Source organism: Oncorhynchus tshawytscha, linkage group LG20 (assembly GCF_018296145.1).
Source record: "Oncorhynchus tshawytscha isolate Ot180627B linkage group LG20, Otsh_v2.0, whole genome shotgun sequence".
Classification (NCBI taxonomy): Eukaryota; Metazoa; Chordata; class Actinopteri; order Salmoniformes; family Salmonidae; genus Oncorhynchus; species Oncorhynchus tshawytscha.
In genome coordinates, this window is record NC_056448.1 from 14,852,035 (window position 1) to 14,864,145 (window position 12,111).

Below are 12,111 nucleotides of genomic sequence, written 5' to 3' on the forward strand. Positions count from 1 at the left end.
GCCCACAAGAAGGGGGGACAACTACACTATGAAATCCATCTAACTGAGGATGAAATTGTCAGAATTATTTTTTTCAAGTGGCACTGACCCAAAAATGATCAGACTGAATATGCACATCCTTCTGACAGCAGCCAATGATCCTCTGTGGCCAAATCATGCTTTCTGGTGTAGTAGCCCATCATTTATGATTGAATTGATTTCTGTATTGACAGGAGTAGACTAATTAGGCTATATCATTTTGACAATTTAATTCAATGTACCTTATGGACGTGCCTCCTATGCCTAGTACTATATTAGATGCAAGTTCACAATGTAACATCACAAAAGGTACTGCAAAAACGGCTTTGCTCTCATCTGAAATTGATAGGGGAGTAATTCTCTGGCTGGTGTTAAGGTGGAGAAACTAAGAGTATGTACAAATATAGGAGGAGACAGTGGCGAACCGTATTGGGTATTGGTCTTCTCGGGGGGAACCTTCCAACTCCAACATGTTGTACCAAATGCCCAAATCAAGAAAAAGAACATGAACATAGTATCAGGTCCTCAGATCCTGAAAAGGTTCTACAGCTGCACCATCGAGAGCATCCTGACTGGTTGCATCACTGCCTGGTATGGCAACTGCTTCTAACCCTAAGCCGTAAGACTCCTGAGCACCTAATCAAATGGCTACCCATACTATTTGCATTACCTACCCCTCCAACTATTTTACACTGCTGCTACTATGTTATCATCTATGCATAGTCACTTTAATAACTACCTACAAATTACCTGTGCCCGTGCACATTGACTCTGTACCGGTACCCCCCTGTATATAGTCTCGCTACAGTAATTTATTTTACTGCTGCTCTTTATTTACTTTTATCTCTTATACTTATCTGTATTTTTTTTAAACTGCGTTGTTGGTTTGGGGCTCGTAAGCAAGTTGAACCAAATAAACAGCTGGACTCACCAGGAGGGTGTACTACAAAAGCAGGATCAATGAGTTAGCCAGATAACTTTGATAAACAACAAGAAAGCTAAACTTAGATATGTGTTTGTGGTTGTTAAGTTTAGTAGACCATGTCCATTTCAAGCTTATCAAAATAAAGTTATTTCAGAATTGAGGCAGGCCAACTCCTTACTCATCCCAGGTCCCGCTTTCTCCCGTTGTGCCGTTTACAAACAAACACGTGACTGGCTCCACTGTTCTGGGGAGCTACTGGTAAGCTTCATAATGTCAAATAATGTGACAGGTGAAATGAAGAACGCGATCTGCTTCATCGCCTAACGTATTGCACAAGTTGACTTCAGGTATTTACTTAAAAAGTAGCTACAAATATTCAAATTTCGAAAGAAAAACTTCAAAGAAATACTTTCAACGGTATTTATTGAAAAACCATCCTGTGGCTACTTCCAAATACCCCGGTATACAGTATACCGCCCATGCCTAACAGCGACTGTAATATGCAAAGCACTCCATGTAGGAGACCACACTTTTTGTACAACAAATAGGGCCGATAGAGACAGCAGTCACACACAGCATGATGCTAAACAATAAGCAGCCCATTTCACTCTGACATGATAAGCCAATAGGTCCCAATCATAAGAATACAAAAACACAACCATTAGGTTAAGCATTTCCCAACCAAAATGTACAAATATTACTTCCCAGTGCAAAAAATTCTCACGTTTAGCACAAAGTAACCGGTGAGCTAAAGTTTAAATGCAGCAATGTTTCACATACATAAGTTACTTTCAAAGAGATAGCTAACAGCAAGTGAGCTGCAATAAAAAAATTTAAAACACTTCCACGCCCCAGACGATGAAACTTATCTTCCTGTTCAAAGTGTATCTTGAAAAGGGCGAAGCTATTAGCACCATCCTCTTCGATAACACCTGCTGCAGTCACTGCACACTAGCCTAGAACAGGAGTCTTCAACCTTTTCTTGCCATGGGACCCCTCCTAGACAAACCGGCGACACCTATCACGGTTAGCAAAAACAAAACAAATTCACGTCTCTTTGTCTCATCAAGTGAATGACAATGGCAAGGAGAAGTATTCAACAATTTAAAATTAAATGATGTGGTAGATAATTTGTCATTATTTTGACCTCCCCACATTATAATTGGAAGAGGAAGTGTAAACTTTAACAGTCTATTAGCTACAAAAGTTCTCCTAAAAAAAGCACTTACTAACCTATTTGCAGGGTGCTTTTTCAAAGCCTATTGTATGTCAGATACTCCCGTAAATATAATTGGAACCAATGAGTGTAATTTGCTCAATATTAGCAGTTGAGAATCATCATTAGAAAGAAGACATTCTCTTCTTTTCTTCTGTAGGAATGTAATTTGTTTATTCTGTTGTTGCTAGCGGTCATAAAACTCCTCAGCAGTACCTAGGGGTTTGCGGACCCCATTGCCTACAACAAAAGCTAGCTAGCGAGACCGTGGGAAACCTGTTTACCTACGTTTCTGCAGAAACCGTCCCACTTATTACAAGTCAAAATGTTATTGGTCGATTCCACTGTCACGCCAAAATTCTGCCCTAATACCACAGATCAAACAATGAGACATATTTTCCCGGATGTATAAATGTTAAACATCCACTTGGAATTTCAACTCACAACCAAATATGGAAGAGCAAGGTGTTCCCTAATGGAAATATGCAAATGCATGCTAGAACACGCCATTAGGATCTCGCTAGCTCGTGCATGGCTCTGCCCACCTCCTTGCTTGCTCTGTCCACTATGATTAATTTGTTCCAATTTGAAAATGACAGGTGTATCTTGGTTTAGTTATACAAAATCTTTGCTAATTCAGTTCAATGGCAGATGCCTTCTATCTAGCTTCTGAGAGCAAATTACTGACTTGGCTAGGAGTTATCTCCCAAAAGACCAAAGAAAATTCTGATTGAATCTTTCTTTTCAGTGTTAACCCTTTCCATTCCAACAAACTTAAGTGATTAAATCAGAATATCACTGAAAAGAACAATAACATTTCAATGATATTCAAATTCTATTGAAATCAAAAATATACAGTGGGGCAAAAAAGTATTTAGTCAGCCACCAATTGTGCAAGTTCTCCCACCGAAAAAGATGAGACCTGTAATTTTCACCATAGGTACACTTCAACTATGACAGACAAAATGAAAAAAAAAAAATCCAGAAAAATCACATTGCAGGATTTTTAATGAATTTATTTGCAAATTTTGGTGGTTTTGCCTAAACACATTTCTAGGTGAATACGTTGCAGTCTTTTAATAGCAATATGCTAGTATCACAGTTCAGTAGCATATTAGCTAGCGACTCAACTATAGCCTAAAGTTAAAGAAGAACATAAGTCTTTCACGCAGTGAGTATTCTATAAACGCCACCTTTTTTTAATATACAAGGGAAGGTCCTCAGGACACACCAAGCGACACATCAAGCTTGAGCAGTAGCCGGGTCTTGCCAGGTATATGTTGAAAGATTTGTATATTATGAAAACTGATTGTTAAAAGGAATATGATTATTTATTGAATACTTTGTGCTCACAACAGAGTCAAATATGAGAGCGCAGCCCAGATGACCAAATGGTTGAACAACATCTGTCCGGCAAACCAGGTTGCAGAGTACATGAAGGAGACCATGATCTGGAGGGCTCAGTGGACCAGACAGAATGGGGCCAAGACAGTTGAGATAGTCAGAGAGTATCCACGTCTGCTGGATACTCCAGGCCATGGTGGATTACATTTCTTTACAAAAACAGACTTGAATTTTATTCTGTTTGCTGTGGTTAACTAGCCTGGCTGACGCAACTCACAGCGCAGGGAGAGCTGTGACCACACTGGTCTGGAAAGGAGGATGTTTGTTAATGCAATATGTTCTAATAAATCGTGCAACAGGGTTTGATTGGTTCTCTGTTTATTTTTCCCTCGGGGTTGAGACCTCATGGTTTGTATCTGAAAATCCAACCATTGTAAGAAAGTGGGCAGTACTCAGGGACTGTTTGAGAGAGAAATACAGAGGAGCCAACCAGTAAAAGCACAGCCCCTTTCATTATCGACGCATTGTGCCGACAACATCAAAGAGCCATTCCAGACTCTGAAGTCAGGAGGACTTCAAGAGTTAGGTGTTAGCCAGACTAACGATCAACTGCAATGGAAAAGTAATCGTTTGTCTGGCTACAACATAACACAATTTGAAGTCATATGGGGCAGTAATAAAATATGACAAAAAAAGTTAGTCTGCTTTACAACAGATTGGGTTTGAAATGTAGAAGTCCTGAACAGACTGTTCATGGAAACTCACTGGTACTGGATTGCAGTCTTCAAGGACCCCCAAAAAAACGTTGTTTTGCCAGTCCAGTGAGAAACAGATCTAAAAACTTATCTTGGAAGTGCAGGTATTGTTTTAAATAACCCTGCTGGTGGTACCTCATTTACTTTTATCCTGAAAATATCAAGTTATTCCCTAAACAGTCTTCTCTCCAGATACACAAGGTGACATCGCTTTAAGACTTCTGACAATAGCCCTCCCAACACCAGTATACAAATTAGGCAGGAAGACATTCCGACCCAGCTTCAATGAGACCAGAAAGCCCTTCATTGACTTTCAGCCTGTTAGTTTAAATATTAGATAAGCATAGGGAGATTGATGGGACAATTAGATGGCCTTTTGTAAACCTTGAATGAAAGGAACAGCATTCCAGAATCTGTTACGCGTTACTGCACACTCAGACATTGGGTAGATTTCCATCCAATTTGCGACAGATTTAAATGCAAATATTTTAAAAAATCTGCATAAAACAATATGCATTTTCCCACCGGCGATGTTTCCTGCAAACTGACTTTTTGTGGATAAAAGGCTGTGCGTGATGACGAAGTGCACATAAAATATAACTTTTGCTGTTAAATTCTCATGTAACTAGTAAAAAAAAAAAAAAAAGTTAAATGGGTTTACATTGCATTTTGAACTCTACTGTTTGTTTTGTCACAAACGGGTGCATTATATAGCAAATGTGCCCCCTCTGGCACATGAGTTCTAGCCCAGTGTTTGCCAACCCTGGTCCTCAAGTACCTCCAACAGTACAGTTTCGTTTTAGCCCTTGACAAACACCTCAATTCAACTCACCCAGGCCATGATGATTAGTTTACAAGTTGAATCAGGTGTGCTTGTCCAGGGTTACTTCGATATGACGGTTATTATAGCAATATTTGTGCGTAAAGGAGTTTCCGCCGCCATTTCTCGCGTAATACATTTAGGTTACTCTGGGTTAAGAGACATCCCACTACGTCAAACAAACAAATTGTCTGTAGCCATTTAATCTTTCTATCAGCCCAGTCTTGACTTTTCATGCGTCAGGTAATTCAGCTGCATTAAAATGGTTGGCTGTAAACATGGTTAGTGTTGTGTAAATGAAACTATATGCCCCAGCCCAAAATTAATAGAAGACGTAGGCATCAAACAGGGATTGGGTTTTGATTGATGTAAATTGCTATAAAATATACCAAATAAATTGTGTGTGATGGCTTTGTCAGTGTGCCTGACAAGTCCTCATATTCTAACAAGTTGGGACCAACATGGTTGAGTACCAGCACCAGGCGGAGGTGACCAGACCCTACCCATTTGTGTTGACTCTTGGGGACTGCTCACAGGTGTTTACGGTCATTAATGGACTGGCATTGGAGCAAGGTACACACTGCTTTGGCCTCTGGATGTGTGCTTCAAGTCCTATGATGTGTTTGATATCAATTTTCCCACTGTGCTCCAGCATGGGAATTCCTACAGACCACAGTGTATCAGCTGCAAGGAACCGAATCTGCAGCAAGACTGTTGCAAGCATGTATTTTTCCACTCAACAATAGTGGATAAGTATCTGCTCTTGTATGTAGTGTGAGAAGTGACAGGAGGAAGCACAGCCCCCCTGCTGATATGTTCCTATGAATTAATAGATCAATAGACGGATGAGCTATGAGTGTCTCATTCCAACACTAATATGCTCTTAAGCCACTGTTAAATTACTTTTAGTTTGTTTTTAAATGCATTTGTGCCTGCTTTTTACCTACAGTATGGTATCTGGCTTGTTAGCCTTTGGTTCAACTACTGAAGCATGTTGTGTTACGCTTTCATTCTATCACAATAATTGATTTTAAATCCAAAATGTTCCATTTTGGGGATTGTGAAAAGTGCTTTATGAATAAAATACGTTTAAGTAATGAGTTATTAGTCCATGTCCATAGTAGTGACCTTCAAATGTAACATTTTAAAACATGTTCTCTGTGTAACAATGTTTTAACTCGACCCAAATGTAGACCGTAACAGCATGGTGTGTGTATATGTGTTGTCACCTAAGATGTCAGTGTGTCAGTGAATGTGAATATCTATTGATATGCTCTGGCACTGTCTTTTAGACAGATCTATGTTATCTATGTCAAAACTATGAAATAACACATATGGAATAATATAGTAACCAAAAAACAAATCCAAATATATTTTATTATTGTGATTCTTCAAAGTGGCCACCCTTTGCCTTTTTGGCAGCTTTGCACACGCTTGGCATTCTCTCAACCAGCTTCATGAGGTAGTTACCTGAAATGCATTTAAAATTAACAGGTGTGCCTTGATAAAGTTAATTTGTGGAAATTCTTTCCTTCTTATTGTGTTTGAGCCAATCAGTTGTGTTGTGACAAGGTAGCGGGATATACAGAAGATAGCCCTATTTAGTAAAAGACCAAGTCCATATTATGGCAAGAACAGCTCAAATTAGCAAAGAGAAACGACTGTCCATTACTTTAAGTCAATCCAGAAAGTTTCTTCAAGTTCAGTCACAAAAAACATCAAATGCTACAATGAAACTGGATCTCATGAGAACCGCCACAGGAAAGGAAGACGTAGAGTTACCTCTGTTGCAGAGGACAAGGTCATTAGAGTTAATTAACTGCACATCAAATTGCAGCCCAAATAAATGCTTCAGAGTTCAAGTAAGATGCATCTAAATATCAACTGTTCAGAGGAGACTGCGTGAATCAGGCCTTCATGGTCAAATTGCTGCAAAGAAACCACTATTAACGGACACCAATAACAAGAAGAGACTTGCTTGGGCCAAGAAACACGAGCAATGGACATTAAGACTGGTGGAAATCCATCCTTTGGTCTAATGAGAATTTTTGGTTCCAACCGCCATGTCTTTGTGAGATGGAGAGTAGGTGAACGAATGATCTCTGTGTGTGTGGTTCCCGCTGTGAAGCGTGGTGGTGGTGGTGTGATGGTGCTTTTCTGGTGACACTGTCAGTGATTTATTTAGAATTCAAGGCATACTTAACCAGCATGGCTACCACAGCATTCTGCAACAATACGCCATCCCATCTGGTTTGCGCTTAGTGGGACTATCATTTGTTTTCAACAGGACAATGACCCAACACACCTCCAGGCTGTGCAAGGGCTATTTGACCAAGGAGAGTGATGGAGTGCTGCATCAGATGACCTGGCCTCCACAATCACCTGACCTCACCCCAAATGAGAAGGTTTGGGATGAGTTGGACTGTAGGGTGAAGGAAAAGCAGCCAAAAAGTGCTTAGCATATGTGGGAACTCCTTCAAGACCGTTGGACAAAGGGTGGCTACTTTGAAGAATCTAAAATAGTAAATATATTTTGATTTGTTTAACACATTTCCATATGTGTTATTTCATACTTTGTCTTCACTATTATTCTACAAGGTAGAAAATAGTAAAAATAAAGAAAAATTCTTGATTGAGTAGGTGTCCAAACTTTTGACTGGTACCGTACATTTAGTATGTTTAGTTTTTAGTAAGTTAACTTTAAATTATGTGATTTAAAGTTATGTCGATACATTTCAATGTTGTTTAACAGAGTCACCAAAAAACTGATCTAATTTGCATACAGAGTTTGCAGCAAACAAAGTTCACCACAAGTTTTCTAGAATTGTTTGCCAGACTTTCACAAATTGCCGCAAATTAACCACAACAGCTGATCACAAAACTAATTTGCGTGTGAAAATATGAGCGTGCTGCAAATTTGCAGCCAATTGACCAAAAGTTTGCCTCAAATATTTGCCAGATGCCTGTTTTTTCCCGGTCAGGGCTCAAAGGTCCACACTGGGAGTAGATGTTAAGTGCGTCTCCAGCCTGTGGATAGTATGCACAGGACTCTACGCTGGCGGGAAACTTCACTAACCCTCCCCTATACCAGAGGTTTTTACCTCTGTCCAATACCACTCAAGTACTGGAGGTGTGCATTAGCATGATAAGAGCACAGTTGGCAGGAAGGCATAATCATGCATAGCAATAAGAACAGCTAGCCTGCCAGAACCATTTGGCTATTAGTGATGTATATACATTTATAACAGCTGTCCACGACTGTCAGGAATTAGATATCCACATTCATTAACTTTCCATTTAAATGACCCGTTTTAGCCATTTCACACCATTACACCATTAACTATGACAATCAGAAAATAAACCGGGACAAGATTAACAGAAATGTTGAGGTAAAATACACATTGATTATCTAAATGTGATTTAGACACAAATTACTTTCAGCAGCAGCTCCTGAAGATCATTACTGGCCCATTTAACCTAGCCAGCCAGTGGCCCATATAGTCTGAATGGCCTGTGGCTCAGCCTCCACAGTAAGCTGCCCAGACTACGGAGAGGGGGAGGCAGCTGGTAGGAGCCTGTCTGGGTAATTCTGACAGAGTCACTTTAGTGCCCAAGAGCAACGTCTTTTCTCTCTTTCCTTCATGGTCTGCGGCCTGGAAAAAAAGTCTGGTTTGCTTTGTTCGTTTTCAACTGATCGATTGGCCGCTTTTTTTCTTATTTCAGGCAACAGGAGCAAAGTTGTCCTTTCATGTTTGTAAAAACAATACTCAACTATAATTCAATATTACACTTTGTTATGAAAAGAAAATATTCTATTAGTACATTTCACAAATAAAAGTCAGGAGAAAATACTCTTTATATAGTGCAATACTGAATGCAAACTTCATGCAAGAACACAATTTCTACAGATGCATATCATTCAATAAACCTTACCCCATGTGGAAAACTGCTCAATAGTTGACAAGCGCAAAATCGTAAAAGTCACCATGGATTTTTTAAAATTGAGTTAAATATCTCCAGGTACTGTACATTTAATTCCATGCTCGACATACAAAGCACATACGGCTGGTCGTCTTCACCCAGATTGACAGACGCAGGGGAAGTGTTGACTCTCTCTCATTCCAGATGTACAAACAGGAAGGGCAGGAGCGAGGAGTGTAGGCTCACATGACAGTTCATTCCCAGTTAAGTATCCCTCCCACCACTCTTTCGTGCGTTCACTTTCTCTTGTTCCCTCTCTCGCTCGCTCTGTCCTCTGGCGACATATTCCAGCACAAAGCTAATCTGAAACTGTGAAAATGCCAGCTCTCAGTCTCCCTCTTCATTTCCCCCTCTTTATCGGTCTCCTCCCGCTGTCCTCACTCACTCTCTCCGTTTGGCTGTGTGCCTACCCTTTTGACTTCAGAAAGTATTCACACCCCTCGACTTGTTTCACATTTTGTTGTATTATAAAGTGAGATTAAAATGGATTTGTCAACAATCTATACAAAATACTTTAACGTCAAAGTGGAAAATATATTTAAAAAAAAAAGTTTTTACAAAATGTTACAATTTATGAAAAATAAAACACTAATATATTTTTATTAGTTAATTAAGCACTCAGGCCCCTGACTTGAAGTCTTTCCAAAGATTTTCAAGACATTGTCATCTTGGTAAGCAACTCCAGTGTACATTTGTCCTTGTGTTTTAGGTTATTGCCCTGCTGACAGGTGAATGTCTCCCAGTGTCTGTTAGAAAGCAGACAACCAGGTTTTCTAGGATTTTGCCTGTGCTTAGCTCTATTCCATTTGTATGACAACTATACCCATAACACAATGCAGCCACCACCATGCTTGAAATTATGAGGAGTGGACTCAGTGATGTGTTGTGTTGGTTTTGTCCAAAACATAATGTTTCGTATTCAGGACATAAAGTAAATGTCTTTACCACAGTTTTTGCAGTTTTACTTTAGTGCCTTATTGCAAACAGGATGCATGTTTTGGAATATTTGTATTCTGTACAAGCCTCCTCCTTATCACTCTGTCACTTAGGTTAGTATTGTGGAGTAACTGCAATGTTGATATATCCTCAGTTTTCTCCAATCATAACCATTAAACTCTAACCGCTTTAAAGTCACCATTGGAGTGATGGTGAAATCCCCAAGCGGTTTCCTTCCTCTCCGGCAACTGAGTTAGGAAGGACATTGTCTCTCTTTGCACACAGAGTCCATGCAACTTATGTGACTTGTCAAGCAAATTTCTACTCCTGAACTCATTTAGGCTTGCTATAAGAAAGGGGTTGAATACATTTAATATTCTATTCATGTGTAAACACTTCTAAAAACATCATTCCACTTTGACATTATGGGGTAGTGTGTAGTCCAGTGACACAATACCTCAATTGAATCCAATTAAAATTCAGACTAACAACAAAATGTGAAGGCACTGTACATGACATGCACACTGATGTACCCAGACAAACAGTCCTTACGAAGCTAATATCCATTCCCGAATGTGTGAAAATTTGTCTTAAGATCCATTGTAGCACCCCATTACATTTATCCTGACCTTTGACACCTTTGTTGACTGACTGATGACTAATTGTACTTCCTTACACAATCTTGTCAGGATACAGGCTTGTGTCTTAAGTTCCTCCTGATGTCCCAAAATAAATAACACTTACTGTGTATGGCTTTCACCTTTCTCTACATCTCTCCTGTTGCCTTCCATCAGCAGGCGTTTACATGGTCCTCTCTCTACCGGCCCTATAGCAATTAGCATAATGGAACCGGGCTATGACAATTGCTCCCTCATAACCAGACACTGCACAACAACTGTAACCTGTTCATTATGACCAGCACTGATCTCCAACCACAGGTGGAGTTTGATTAATCGGGTGCATGCTTAGACAACATAATCTGTGCTACAGCTGAAAGCAGCCCTCACACTGTATATGAACTGTCTCTGACCAACAGACAGACTTGCTTCAATATGACCATAATCTTTCAATATAAAACCTCAAAGCAGCACCAACCCAGATACCTACATCACAGAGAATAAGGATAAATTGAGGTTGACAGAGGTCATTCTTTTTTTGATGTATTCAATTTCCTTGAGCGACAGTTTGGAGATACTGGTTTGACCACCCTCTCATTCAAATGACTCCTAAGCACCAAGTCTACTTTGTGAAATCAGCATGGCAGAATAATACTGTCAGAAACCAACATCTCAGCCCAATTCTTTCCCTTGTACCTTTTTGGTACAACTGGGTGTGTCAGTTATTATTTCCGTATGTGCAACACTTCCCCACTATCCTTTCAATCCAAGTGAGCATCTTCAGAGGATAAAGCATGGCCTACATTTGCTCGAAAAAAATACGCAAAAGAAAAATGGGATAAACATTGAAGCTGTACTTTATTCCCCTCACACTCGTTCCCCATTTTCCCACATCTCTCCCTCTCTCTCATTCAGTTGCTCAGTCTCTCCCCTAGGCTCAATTCACCACTCCATTAGCTCAGTTGCTGCAGAGGGATAGATCCATAGACAGGGAAGACGACAACAGGGATCATGGAGCAAAATAAATAAGTACTGTAGACTGAACTCTGTTTTTCAGGAGATATTTTGGACATCAACATGCTTACTTTTGAACTACACATAATTTGGTTGTAGCTTGGGTTGTATAATGGAAAACACTAATCTGATATAGCACGAGAAGAACAGAGGCTACATTTGAGAGGTCCTTTGTTGTATGAGAGAGCGATTAATTCCTGAGTTAACAATTCATTTATGATAATTATCCACCTCTGAAGCACAGGGCCACCAGGTCACGTGTAACTTTACAAAGAGAAGCTAAGCCTACCTCTCACAATTACATGGTGTCAGGATGAGAGGTGAAATTAACTAGGGGGGGTTGGAGAGGCAGAGAGTGCAAGAAATTAAAGGTTGTACATTTTCCAGAGTAAACTGTATACTGTACTGAAATACCAAGCAGAGTAACACATTCAGGTTGTTCAAGAAATGTTTATACAGCAACAAATAACTCCCAGTAGACCTTA

The 12,111-nt window shown here is 39.8% G+C and overlaps 1 protein-coding gene across 7 annotated transcripts in view; it reads right to left on the reverse strand.

The window, feature by feature from the left end:
- The window catches only part of unc13bb (unc-13 homolog Bb (C. elegans)), a 43,474-nt gene extending 34,252 nt beyond the window's left edge, over positions 1–9,222 (reverse strand). For 4 of the 7 annotated variants that reach the window (XM_042302239.1, XM_024380582.2, XM_024380583.2 and 1 more), the window contains exon 1: positions 9,012–9,222. The gene's annotated coding sequence lies outside the window, so the exon portion shown is untranslated. The remainder of the gene's footprint in view (positions 1–9,011) is intronic. The other 3 variants (XM_024380585.2, XM_024380584.2, XM_024380586.2) reach the window with 2 other exon arrangements.
- Between the last annotated feature and the right edge of the window lie 2,889 nt (positions 9,223–12,111).